Below are 14,845 nucleotides of genomic sequence, written 5' to 3' on the forward strand. Positions count from 1 at the left end.
GACGAATGTGCTTCTGTGGCTGGGTTCCACGCTTTCTCCACGTATCCTGCCCATTCATCAGAGAAGGCCGTTTCAACAGTTTTGTGGCTCTCTTATGTCCCCAAGGCTTCGTACCACTTGGCCCACTACCTTTTCCTGCTTGAGCCTGGGATCACACTGCGTCTGCCGAATGGTACCACTTTAAGCTGTTACTGGCAATCAAATGAAAGAAAAACTTGAACCCTTTGGCGAACTTTTCCCAGTAAAGAGGACAACACTTCTGTTCCATTTATAAGGAGAAAAAAGGGAGTAGGGGCGGTGTTGCACTTTGGTTTCAAGCCCTGTAAATGCGGAAGGTATAAGGAAGAAGATTTTCAAGGAGAATATTTTCCCTTCTCAGCTCAGGCTGTGGTCAAACAGCTTAGAAGCTTCACAACTGTTCTTTCTCTTGTTGGCTGATCAGGTTCCAGGACATTGCAAAAGATTTATTTACAATCACCCAAAGAGCCAGAATAGCCTCACCTTCATCTAAGAAATAATAGCTGTTTTGTGCTATGTCTTTCAACAACAGTGATTCATTATGTAGCACTAGGCCTTCCCTGATACTCGTAACTGTCAGGCAGATTTCCTATGGCTTGTTCTCACACAATAGACCTATTTTGTCAAATTGAACCTAGAGATGTAAAATTATCTGCATGTGTAGATGTGAGTGTACTGGCTTATGCATATATAAGTACACGAATGTATTTATTAACATGTGCTTCTACAATGCTGTCGTTCTAAAATGTTTCTCGCGGCCATCGTAGGGGTGCTCACCTGAGGACCCTTCTCCTTGGTCATCTGCACATGACTGACAGACAGAGCTCCAAGGGATTGATGGCTTCTAGTTGAAACGTACATATTTATTCCTCTTCAGGGCATGGAGGTGAGTTGCACTGCTCTATGGCCAGGGATGACAGAGACATCTGGGGTTTCCAAATTTCTGATATCGCGGTTAAGCAAATTGTTTTGCACCCAACCCTTACTGTGAAGGAGTTAATAAAAATACCTAGAGGCTTATCATGTTCGGTTGTGAGGATCTGTCCCATGCTCTCTCCTCCGTATGTCCCTTTCTTTTCTCCTCTAGCTCCAAATATGCATCCCGTGACAGGCAGGCAGGGGCGAGTATCAACTGTCCTCCACATGTTCAGGGCTTTATAGATCTCTCTTAACTCATTATGGGGCTAAGTCTTGGACTTGGTATTTTTAGTCAAATTTTATTTGAGAATTCATTTCACTTAACCTACAAACAATAAAATAGACCACCATCTTGCTTCCTCAACCTTCTTTTGAGCAAAAATAGGAAAAGTGATATGATATAAAATAATAATGTAAGGTACTGATTTCCTAATCATCATTTATCAAGAAATGGGCTTCAAACTTCAAGAAAATGGTATTTTTGGAAGCAAAGCAACAAATCTGTTTTTAAGCAAAAGCCTATCAGAAAATTCCAAATCATTTTTAAACTACTTGCTTTATACTAATTTGGTTTAAACTTTACATGGTGTTTAACGCTAACAACCAAATTTCGAATGACTTACAGATTCCCAGTGGTGCTTGAAGAGTCTTAAAACCATTCAGCAAATGGGAAATCTAGTTTGTAAAGACATTTTGTGGCCTGGATAACAATACATTACTAGCTGAAGATAGTGATTTGTCTAAAATAATTATCTAAATGAGGTCAGGTATAAATTAAAAGTCAGAACCACTATAGATGCAACATGTAAATGTGAACCAGACAATTTCTTTAATGACCTTGAAACTCAAGATTAGCCTAAACTAGGTTCCGCATATCTGGTTCCATATATGTGGAACCTAGAAAAATGGTACAGATGAACCTGTTTGCAGGGCAGAAATAGAGACACAGATGTAGAGAACAAACGTATGGACACCAAGGGGGGAAAGTGGCGGGGGGTGGTGGTGGTGGGATGAACTGGGAGATTGGGATTGACATGTATACAGTAATATGTATAAAATAGAAACTAATAAGAACCTTCTGTATAAAATAATAAAATAAACATTAAAAAAAAGATTAGCCTAGACTTATGTTTTTAAAAAATCAGCTTTAACTATAAAAATAATCTTACCCAATTCTCTTTCTGCTCGAATGTCTTCTAACAGCTAAGCTGCTATTAGTAAGAAAGACATATATCATTTTCAAGATCTTTGTGTTTTTGCTTGTATTCATTCATTTGTTCAAGTTGATGGACTAGAGCAACTGTAGTTACCCAGAAGCATATATAAATAATACCTCAAGACTTAGCTTGATTGGACACTCAGTGAGTCACGTGTGTAATGCACAGCCGGAAGAATTAATGCAATCACAGTTGCATCAAAGACGGTGTCAGGTAGGAAAGTACATAAAACTCTCTGCACAGGGTTAGGTCATACCTGGAAAATTGAGCTTATTTCTGGGTGACACATTTTCGGAAGGACGCTGAGAGACTGATTATACTCAAAGAGAGTAACCAGAATATTGAGAGACATGAAAATCATGACATATGCAAACCTGGGTATTATAACACACAGAAGAAATGATTCAGGGTTGGGGATTTGTGTTTGTCTGATTGGGTAAGTGTCTCCAAATATTTTAAAGGTTTACGTTTATAAAAATGTTGTTCTTACAGAGGGTAGAACTAGTATCAAGCATGATGAACTCCAGAGAGTCAAATTTCCTTGTATCGTAGAACTTTCTAACAGCACGTGGAACAAGGTACACTGAATAGCCATTTTTCTTGAGGAATTCTAGGGGAAACTGTACATGAATCCCCTATGAATTGCAATTACACATGAGCCCTTAGATGGGGCAAGCAATTGGTTTGGCCATCTGGAGAGGTTCTTCCTGTCTTACACTCTTTGAAATATCTGCTGAGTATCTGTTGTACATTCCCCCCTGCCTTTTTTTTTAGGAATTACGTTGGCAAACTGGTTCGAGAAGGGTGAGAAAATACATTTGTCAGTGGTTCTTGTAACTGACATTGTGAACTCAGAGTATGCTAAGACCTTTGAAAGTTCAGTGACAAAAATCAAAGATGTGTGATCACTGCTTAAGCAAACAGAGAGAAATTATGCAAAAGAGAACACATTTCATTTGTTCCCACATTCATGGTGCAGAGAAGGAAAGCAATGGGAGGAAGGAGAGACACTGGGAAGCCCTGCATTAGTCACTTTCATTTCAGATGAGTGGCAGGGCATTATCAATGTTCTGGGGATTTACAGATAGTTGGAGAAATATGTATCAATTTTCAAGGAGCCTTTAAGCTCTGCTGACTGTGTTTCCCCAATAGCTTTCAACATAGCCCGGGTCAGAAGCTGCCCAGTAAAGGCAGTTGCCATCTTTCAGCTGACTTTGAGTTTCTGGGTGCTCTTCTGTTCTCTCCTTTTGTCATCAGCCATGCCTGCTGCAGCAGGAATATCATCCACGTCTTTCTGTCTGAGTCAGGGCTTCGCTGAATTCAAGGTGGCTTTGTTTCTGGAGCCATGAGTCTGTACCTGCTTTCTCAGCTGGGCACCTTGCTTTCATTCACTTCATGGCCTCCATCACTTTTTAAAATGGCTTTGTTGAGGTATAACTGATATACAAAAACCAGCATAGACTTAATGAATGCAATTTGACGAGGGCTTTCGGGTCCATACACCTGCCCCTGGCTAGGTGCCGGGTTTTTCGTTCTCCACTTTCTGTCAGCTTTGGGCCACTGTTTTGTTGTTTTTTTTTCCAGTTTGGGAAGCGGAACTTTTAACTTTGACTTCCTCAACTTCTTTTTTCCCATTTTCATTCTTAGCCTGAGTTCTATCCATCTTTTGCTGCACCTTAGTTTCCCTAATCCACTGCTGTTCTCGGCCTGATTGTAGCTCTTCCTGGAAACAATCACATGTAGGTATTTTTAAGTGAACAGCGTCTCAACCAAATGCACTGTCATCTCCCAGTACCTGTGATGACAACTTCCAATGAAGGCGTGCGTGAGGATTTCAGGAAAATGATGCACACAGATTTATTCAATAAGCATTTCATGAGTGGACAATGTGCTAAGTTCTATGTTAATTACTAAGAATAGTGTATCGGATGGCGAGCCCTCTTCTTAAGGAACATCTCACATTGGGCTCATTACAGCATGTAAGTCCTTCAGTTGTCTCCGACCAATTTACTAAAATTCCTGTGATATTGTATTGGTTTACTTCTACTTGTGCTATACTACCCTCATTTTTCTTTTTCCTTTTATGCTGAACTAAGAACTCTGCCATTTCTTCTCACATTTTTAAGAATACCTCCCCTCTGACCTTCTCAGTCACTCCTGAACACACATTCGCGGTTAAGAAAAGCATCTTAAACTCAAATTTAAATACGGGGCTGTGAGGGTGGTAAATCACACACAAAAAGCATTTGACAAAGCAATGTATCACTTAATTTTTAAAGACATATATATTTCAAGTGAATTTAATTTGCATATTTCTGACTCATTTCCATTCCATTATCTAACGTCTTTTTAAAGAGTTGCTGCATTTTTGCATTTTCAAAGGACGCACTTGTGTCATCTATGACTACCTAACCTTTGCTTTCTGGAATTTGACTATCAGAAAATTCTTCCTTTGTCTAATCTCAGTGTCTCTTGCTGAGATGGAAGATTCAGCCATCTTCTGGAATTGTAAGGAAGGGGAGAATGTCAAATCCAGCTGGGTTTCACGTCTGTGTGAAAAGCCACACTATTGTCTGACCTTTGGTTCTAGGGTTTTCATTAAAAGTTTTGCATCATTTCAGCACCATCTCTGACTACTTCACGTTTATCGAGTTGTGAAAATAAAACCTATCCTTGATGCTTGGTTGGTTAGGATACAATGGGTTGTCTAGTGGCAACACTGAGGTATTCCTTCCACATCGTTTTATAACATGTCTATTAATTCATCTCAACTTCATGCTCTCACTAATAAACACTATTGCTGACTTGGGTTTCGGAAGGAGCCTGTTAAAACTTATGTCCTATTGCACTTTACATAAACAATGTCCGTGTTGAAATAGTGAAGTGTTCATAAGCTACATTTAATTCCAAGACAGCATTTTAAAACAACTGGACTGAGTTTTTTTTGTGGAAGGATACCATATTGTATGGAGTTACCCCAGTCCCTGGCACAAAGAAGGTACTCAATATTTTTACCTGAGTCAATAGACAAATGCTAGCAAGTGTTAACTTCATTGAAGGTTTACCGTGTGTTAGGTATTTCGCTAAGCTCTGCATAGGGACTGTCTCAATGCTTCCCAAACCTCCATAGTACAATTATTATCTTCAGTTTGCCAATGGAAAAACTGAAGTGCAGGGAATGTTGTTCAAGGAATACATACACACACACACACACACACACACACACACACATATATATGTCTATACATACATACACACATATACATATACATATATATGTATGTATGTATATGAGTGACACACATTTAAAGAAAAGTCAACCTTGGGTTCCAGGAAAAATAGTGCCCAGGAGTCAGGAGCTTGTGAATTTCAGTTCTTCTCTGTCTTTTTAACAACAAAATACCCTTAAGTGAATCACCTTACTGCTTCCATGCCTCAGTCTTCATCAGCAAACTAAGTGTTGAACCAGAAAGAAAAACCTTTAGGCCCATAACCTTCCATGACTATTGGTCCCATGAAAGAGTCACACAGCTGAAGGTGTTTGGAGGTGGGCAGGCCTCTGGGTTGGGTGCTGAGCCATGACTGAGGACAGGACACAGGGTTGGGGTCTGTTCTTCCTGTTGGTCCTAATGCTGGGTATGGCTTGTCAGCTGCTGCTTATTTTCCTTGCTCAATCTTTTCTTATCAGAGGCAGAAGGCATAAAGGATGCCATCTGGGATTGCTTGTTTAGATACAGCATGGTGTTAACAAGTTTCTCTCTCCTTACTCTTTCTTGTTTATTGCTGGCTGCAAGGAGCAGGGATACACATGTCCAAATGCAGCTGTCGCCCAGGCTCTGTTCTTCATCATGAACCTGGGGACCACAGGGAAGTGGGAGGCACAAGCCATGAGTGAGCTGGGGGGAAGGCGAGTAGTCTTGGGGCCAGGAGTGGGTACTGTATCCTGCAGCACCTAGAAGAGGTCTGAGATCATGTCATTTTCAACTGTGAAAGCAAAGGTATGAGATTTTATTGACACCTTCTCTGGGAGTCAGTATAAGAGATTACATATTCCTGGGAAGCTGGAGATTGATAAAAAATGTGGCACTTTTTAACCCTGTTCAGAAATTTTATGTTTACAATTTAGCACAGCATTAAGAGCCTGGGTTTTAGAGTCACACGGGATTTAAAGCCAAGTTCCTCCGCTTGTTAACTAGTAGTGGACGCTGTGATCGCCACATCAAGATTCCCTTTACCCAACCTTTGCACGCACGGCATCTGCTATGAATATTGGCTGCCAGCCGTGTTCAAACCACCCCACGCTTCAGAGAATTGCCTTTGGCGAAAATGCGAAGACCTCCTGAGAGCCAGAGGCTGGCTGTCGGCCTGGTACAGAAGACCTCTTCTTGCCTCAAGGTGGGAACAACTCTATGGTGTGCCTTGTACTTCAGAACTCCATGTGGGATCAGAGTGACGGTGGACGCCAGCTGAGGCTCCAGTCTTCCCCTAAGTAAGTGACTACTTTGGCTCTACTTCCAGGGAAACTGAACTGTGACATTAGGTGAATTTGGGAAGTGACGGCCTCTCTGCTTCTGGTCTCTCCTCTGCTAAAATGAGATGGCTACTAACTCTGACCTTATCATTTTGTTGTAGGTATGAAGTGTTCTTGAAGCACTTAGCATAACACCTGGCACACAGTGTAGCTATTTATATTATCCGCTATACTATTTGTTACATTACTTGCTACATGGATTGGGGATTCTGATAACATGATGCCTTCTCAAACATGTGGAAACACCAGAAAGAAGAGATTCGCTCCCCTGCTATGGAATGAGCATAATTATTATTTAAACATCCTGGTTCCTAATCAGATTTAAAAACAAACAAACAAACAAACAAACAAGGAACAGTCTAAACCAATCACTGGAAAGACCTTGAGTCCCCAGGGCCCAGCCTCACGACACGAAGTGACGCATCTGTGGGTTGTGTGTTGCTCTGTGAGCCTGCTGGCTGCTGGTAGTTGTCCATATTTGTGCAACAGAAAACATCGCTCTCCTCAGACAGGAAAAAAATGTATATGTATATACATATATGTCTCCATACTGCTAGTGTCTAAATTAAGAAACGTAAAAGCCAATTCCTGTTAAGCCAGAAGGCAAAACCAACAGCAGTGCCGGCTGTGAAAAGAGCAGACTTCTCAGACTTGGAGCCTCCAGAGACGCCTCCCCCATCGTGCTCATGGGTCCTTTCCAAACTGTGCATCGGAAATTGCACGGCACCCTGGAGCAGATGTTCATTCAGAACGCAATTAACTGAGTGAGGGTCAAAGAAATCAGGGAGTTTTAAAGTGTTGATAGAGCAGTTGAGGAATCAAGAGACCTATGAAGAGGGATTCTGGGGCTGATCCCAAAAGCCCCTCGGCACTTTGTGGCCTTGATGGATCCCACCTACTATTTACCGTCTGCTGTTGATATCTTACCCGGGGCCCTTACCTTCGAGCAAAAAGAATTGCATCCATTTATTCATTTATCCAATTAACACATTCCCCCACCCAGAATACTCCAGACACTGTGTGGGGTACTCAGGATGAAACGGGTTCATCAATGTTGAAAATCAGAACTGGTAATTCCCAACGTGCTTGTATCCCCCAAACATGAGCTTCCATCTCCCGGGGGATTTTGGTGATCTGCAGAAACTTTCTGTGTACAGCTAGACTATCAGCTTCCTAAGGGCAGGAGAGCTGATTATTGTCTGACCTCCTAGCCTGGTGCTCAGCACATAATAACGGCTCAGTTCACACGTGGCTTGAGATGATTTACCAAGCCATTTATAATTTCTGGAGGAATTCATACAGACATGTATTATAATCAGCTCAAATCAATCCATTTTGCTTTTTTGCCCCGTCCCATCTTCAGTACATCCAGTCCTGCAATGCCGGCTTTGAAGAGAGTCCATCTTAATGTCCTAGGGCTGCTGTAACAGATGGCCACCAACTGGCTGGCTTGAAACAACAAATCTATTCTCTCACCATTTCCAGAAGTCTGAAATCAAGGTGTCGGCAGGGTTGGTTTCTTCTGGAGGCTCTGAGGAGAGTCTGTTCCTGCCTCTCTCTTAGTTTCTGGAAGCTGCTGGCGTTCCTTGGCCTATAGTTGTGTAAGTCCAATCTCTGCCTCGGTCTTTTCATGGTCTTCCCCTCTGTGCATGTTCTCCCCCTTTTCTTCTCTCATGGGGACATGTGTTGTTGGATTTAGTGCCCATACTAACCCAGGATGAGCGCATCTCAGTATCCTTCGCAATTATATCTGCAAAGAGCTTTTTCCATAGAAGGTCACAGTCACAGCTTATAGATGACTCTCTTGAAGGACTGCCGTTCAGTCCAGTCCAGGGTCCTAAAATTTCCAAGTAAATTACTAGGAGTGGCAGTTGCTTAGTAAACCACACACCAGATACCCAGAATCAGGCAAGGACTACTGTGTGGTCAAATGGGACTTGGAATAAATGAGTCACATAAACCACGCGAATAAGTATTGAAATCCAGCCAATTGATTCTCCCCATCTCACCTGGGGCTACAACCAGTCCAGTTTGTCAGGCAGGTGATCCAGACTTTCATCCTCATTTTTGTTGCTTCTCATGGCTTTCTTTTTTTTTTAACAGTACACGGGCCTCTCACTGTTGTGGCCTCTCCCGTTGCGGAGCACAGGCTCTGGACGTGCAGGCTCAGCGGCCATGGCTCACGGGCCTAGCCGCTCCGCGGCATGTGGTATCTTCCCAGACTGGGGCACGAACCCGTGTCCCCTGCATCGGCAGGCGGACTCCCAACCACTGCGCCACCAGGGAAGCCCTCATGGCTTTCTTATTTCAATGGCAAGATGGTGGGCATTTGGGAGGATGTCACCCGATGTTTTCTTTTACTATTTGAATTAGAGGAAGTCCTAATTCTACTGATTCTATGTTCCTTCCTCACACCATTCTCTGATATTCTGATCATATCCTTCTTTTCATATCATTTTCCTGTTGAAGCTATTTATAATCTTTTAGGATTAAGCAGAAATGAGGCTTCCGTCCTTACCTCTAACTTGCCCTCTTTTAACCTCAGTTTGCTTTCAAGCACTCATCAGAAGGCCTACCGAGGAGATACTAGTTCCTTCTCACACAGAAACAGAATTTCAAAAGAGAGCCCCATGTGAAAAAGAAAATATATGTTTCTCTTCTCCTTTTCTTAGCATATGCCCCTTATCAAGAACGTATACTCCACAATAAAAATAATGTGTCAGAAATCCCATTAAGTTTCTTTTGAGGATCCAGTTTTCATAAGCTTGTGTGTGAATTGGATCCAAGAGGAAAATTACTCTTCTTGAATCAAACCTATCTGCTTACCTAACCAGCTGGCACGGACAGGCAAAGCAAAAAATAAAACAGCAAATCCAAACCTTAGACCTGGTTCCAGCCTCTTTTCCTTTGCTATCAATTTGACATGTTTCATGAGAGCTGAACCGACCAGAAAAAAAAAAATCGTTGGGAAAATTCTGGAGACCAAGTTTTTTTCCCAGAGGATGGCTGTCACCACTTGCTCAAGGTTTTTGCACCTTAGAAACTCTGCCAGGATTGGACACACCCAGGCCTGAGCTGATGTGCTGTACGCACCTTCTTGCTTGTCATGAACAAACTTGATCATTCTGGTGTCTTAACCCTAAGCTTCTTTCTCACTCACAACCTCCAGTCTGATGGATAAGACACAAACTTGATTTTCTTCTCTGTCCAACCAGACTGATCACTGCATCATCTCAGAGATGCCTTCTTCATATGGGATGTTAAGGACAGAGTACCTTGGTCTTGGCTTTAAAATGCTGATTGAATCAAATCTTGTTCCTTTCTTCCTGTGATGTCTCCTCTCTAGCACTTTTCCCAAGCCTGTCTTTGTTTTCTCAGCCAAGGTGCATTTTGCATCTTATATTCTATACGTCTATAAGTTTCTGTCTTTGAACTGAGCAATGTACACTAGCAAATGTTTCACAGAATAAAACTGAGATTGTTGTCTAACACCTACCTTTAGCTGAGCATCAGTTTTCTCCTTAAACAACTGTCCAGAGCCAAGGGGAGTGGCATAATAGAATATTTCATAAGTAAATTTCCTCCATATTGTGTTATGTTCCCGACAATTTGCATTCAGAGTTGCTTCTGAGATTATCGGTTCAGACAGTAAACTCTCCCTGTTCTAAGGGCATCATAGGAAAAAAGCAAAAAACAAAAAACAAAAAGTTTGCACTCAGAGTGATTCTGTTTCTTTTCATCAGTGTGTTTGATCACAAATGAAATCTAGAAGGGCCAATTAGTACACATTTCCTCAGGGCACCTGAGAGTCAGAGGACAGAGAATTTATTTTCTTGGTTTGCCCTAATCCTTCCACTGCCTGTTTTCATTAGATACCAAGGCCATTAAACATTATGTTGCCCAAGCAGATTTGAGACTCACAGAGATGGGCTTCCTTTGGCCCATCCAGAAAGCTCTTTCAGAAATGTGTTTTGAGCTCTTTGACACACTCTGGGCATCATAAACTCCCGCTGCTTTTCCTCTCTTCCCTCCCCCTCAGTAATCTCTCCCCTTTACTCCCTCTCTCTTACAGCGAGTTCCCTGTTTTTAGCTGAGTCACAGCAGCTGGCTGGCACCTCCAGGGTCATACTGTACGTAACACAGAATCCTCTCTGTTGGCTACCATGGTGCTTCTAAAGAGGGGCTGTGGCAGCCGCTGCAAAGCATCCTGGGTCCTCCAGCCCAGCCCTCCTTTGAAGCCCTGAAGCAAGCGGCTGGCAGCAGCCTGGGGCAGTTCAGGGCCCCAAAGTTCCTGGCTAACACGGCTTCACTGAATCCCAGGGCTCCTGCTGCCGCGGAGATGCTGCTCAGAAGTAAGCCCTTAAGAAATTCAGAACAAAATCCAGGCGGACAGAAGCAGAGTCATATGGCCTCTCAAAGCCAATGGCTGCCAGGAAATAGTCTCAAACCTGCCAGAGCCTTGGCACCAGGCCTTGAGCCCTGCCAGTGGGTGAATAGTGGGATGGGAGGATTGGTCACATTCTCCTTTTCCAGTCAACTGGATTGTACCTGGGCACAGAAGAGCACACATGGAAGCAGGAAGCCACCATCTATCACTTTCTCTCCTGAAAATAAACGCTGGCCTGTTTAAGTAAAACTATACCCTAACCAGGAGGAACAGTACAGATTTTCATGGGTAAAAACACAGTCTTCTGGCTTTCAGATACTTAAAACTGGATGGCTCCCCACTTCCAAAAAACTGTCTAGAGGCTGAATATTTTACAAACTATAGAGTCTACAGATTTCAGGTTGATTTATTTATCCTTTTTTCTCCACTCCTTTCCACATTATTGATTCCTATCTGATTCTTGCTCTAAGAAATGATTTTCTTTTACAAATAATTTAATAAACCTAATGTTCTGCTAATGATGATGACAATGATAGCTAAGGCACACCTCGTTCTTTCTGCAGCTTGGCGGGAGAAAATCTGCAGATTATTAACATTTCTTAAATGTATGGGTTTTTTCTTTTTCTAACACATATACTTTAGCTTCAAGGTTAAAATAAAGGAAGAAGTAATTGATCCTAAATGGCAAATTTTAAATCACTAAGAAGCCCTGCATCACATTCAAGGCATGACTTGTAAGGAAAGTTAAACTGATTTAAACAAATGCTAAGCGACAGAGGAATTTAAAAAGATAAAGTGAGATGAAGGTAGCAGCTGCTTTTTGTAACTTTTTGGAGACATTAATACAAACTTATAAAGCCGGATTATTTATTATCATAACCATGGTGCATACAGACACAAATTAAAGCAAATAATAAAAAGACAGAAATGGAGCACATCATCTCAAAATATTTACATTTTTCAATTAAAAAGGCTCAGTGAAATACATGAGATAGAGGCTATTTCACCTCAAAAGCCAAACGTTTTAATTAGGATGGTTTTCTTCAGCTGTCAATGCCAGAGAAAGCCAAAGGTAAGCAAAAGTATCACTTCGAAGATAGAGAACAGCAAAGGAGGAAGTGACATTTGAAATGAATGATTCAATGAATGAACACATTTTGAACGAATGATTCAATGTGTTCAAATATTTTTATTCCTGGTTGAGCCTTTTTTTTTTTTTTTTTTGGTACACGGGCCTCTCACTGCTGCGGCCTCTCCCTTTGCGCAGCACAGACTCCGGACGCGCAGGCCCAGCGGCCATGGCCCACGGGCCCAGCCACTCCGCGGCATGTGGGATCTTCCCGGACCGGGGCACGAACCCGTGCCCCCTGCATCGGCAGGCGGACTCTCAACCACTGCACCACCAGGGAAGCCCCCAGCCTGTACTTTTAAAATTCTGAATTATTTTTTATTTCTTATAACAAAGTCTATATTCTTGTTTCAGTTAGAAAGAACTGATGGTTTAGAGGCAGGATTGAAATGAGAAAAGATACCTCACAATTCTCCTGCAAAGAACAGCACCTGTTCAGAAACAAAATGGAAAACTACATACGGAGAAAAAATAAATGTTTACTAGATCAACAACAGTAACATAAACCACAATGAAAGAAGATGAATTAGAAAAAACAGGAGTTGTTGATGGAAAGAGACGAAGAGGAATGAACTGTTTGACTATGAGGCAATGAATTGCTTTACCTGAGATTATGGTGTAGGTGAGAAATCAAAATGGTTAGTTTGGAAATGTCAGAAGAGTAGACATCATCAAGAACTTCTACTAGAGTGTTAAGTACCTAGTAGTGACTCAACTAAAGCTTTACTGTTTAAAGACAGGCCTGCTTTGGATGTTTGCAGAGCCTGGAACAAGAGTATAAATGGTGGCCCACTTGCCATGGACCTAAACATTTAAAAGTTTTAAGAAATGGTTAAAGTAAAATATGTTCTATCCACATCCCTTGACAAATATACTTCTCAACATCAAGAAGGCCAGGTTTGAATGCAGGATTCTTGGAAGACTTGGAGACCTGTGGCCCAATATGAAGAGCTGGCCTATGCCCCTGGCTCACCCATTCTCATCCTACCCACCTGTATCTCACCCTTATCTTCCTTCCATGCCACAGGGTCTTGTGCCCATGCACATAGACACTTGAGCCTACAGGTTCAACATCTGAACAGCCCACAGCAAAGGGAAGCCCAGGGCCAACCCAATGGCCTTGGAATATTCATACTATGGTACAGCCCACCCTTAGAAAGACAGACCCAGGGAAGAGGCGCACTCAGTGACCATTTGGGGCAGGGTGTTGTACCCAGAGTGTGGTCTAGAAGTGGGAGCAAGGGCTCCGGGAGGGCATGTCCTCTTTGCTCCCCAGTGTGGGAAGCGGTACAGCTGGAGACGGGGTTCAGGGCAGAAGTCTCTGACCCAGGTCTAAGGGCAGTATTAAAATCACCTCATTTACAAACTTCCAACTACAAAATAATAAGTCAGGGAGATGTAAAAATAAAAAAATCAAATCACCTACTCTAACTCAGACATTTAATGAGTCTACAAAATACAGTGCATGTAAAACACGGCTTCAGGTGGGATGAATTTCGGTGTTAGAGTCTGTGATTTAATTGCTATTATAGCAACTGTTTCACTGTAAGAAGGATAGAAAGACAATTGATTTTGGATATTGATCTTGTATCATGCAAAGTTGCTAAACTCACCAGTTCTAACAGCCGTTGTTTTGTTTGTTTTTGCTATATTCCTTAGGATTTTCTACACAATCATGTCTTCTGAGATAAAGACAATTTTACTTTTCTGTTTGTCTTATGTCACGGGCTAGAACTTCTGATACAATGTTGAACGGAGATGGTAAGATTGGAGACGCTCTGGTCTTCTTGATCTTCAGGGGGAAGCATTTAATCTTTCATCACTCAGTGTGATGTTAGCTGTAGGATTTTTGATGATACCCTTTATCAGGTTGAGGAAGTTCCCTTTTATTCTCAGTTTTCTTTCTTAAAAGTGTTAATTATAGAGGGACACTGAATTCTATCAATTTTTTTTTTCTGCATCCATTGAAATAATTATGCTTCTTTTTTCTTTTTAGTCTGTTAATATGGCATGATTTGAATTTTTCTTAAACTAACTTTGTATTCTTGGGGGGAATAAACCCCATTGATATATTATTCTTACTAGAGTCAATTTGTTAAAATGTTAGAAATTTTTACATCTATGTTCATGAGGGATATTGGTTTGTAGGTTTCTTTCCTTGTAATATCATTAATTTTGACAGTATAATGCTGACCTCCCAGAATACATTGAAAAATATTCCCTATTCCTTACTTTTCAATGTTTACAAGAGTTTATGCAGAATTGGCATTATTTATTCCTTAAATAGTTGGTAGAATCCATCTAGGAAGCCGTTTGGGCCTGAAGTTTTTTTTGGGGGGGTGGGGGGAAGGAATTAGACAATATATTCAATTTATTTAGTATATATAAATTGTGTCTTTGAGCAATTTGTTCATTTCATTGAAGTTGTCAAATGTATTGACCTAAATTATTCATTATATTCTTATTATCCTTTTTATGTCTATAGTATTTATAATAATGTCCCCTCCTCTCATTTCTGATATTGGTTATTGGTGTATTCTCTTATTTTTGATCAGTCTGGCTAGAACCTTATCAATCTGATTGATCTTCTCAAAGAATAGCTTTTGGTTTCACTGATTTTTTTTTCTGTTGGTTTTATGTTTTTT

Source organism: Neophocaena asiaeorientalis, unplaced genomic scaffold, assembly GCF_003031525.2.
Source record: "Neophocaena asiaeorientalis asiaeorientalis breed wild unplaced genomic scaffold, Neophocaena_asiaeorientalis_V1.1 scaffold177, whole genome shotgun sequence".
Taxonomy (NCBI): domain Eukaryota; kingdom Metazoa; phylum Chordata; class Mammalia; order Artiodactyla; family Phocoenidae; genus Neophocaena; species Neophocaena asiaeorientalis.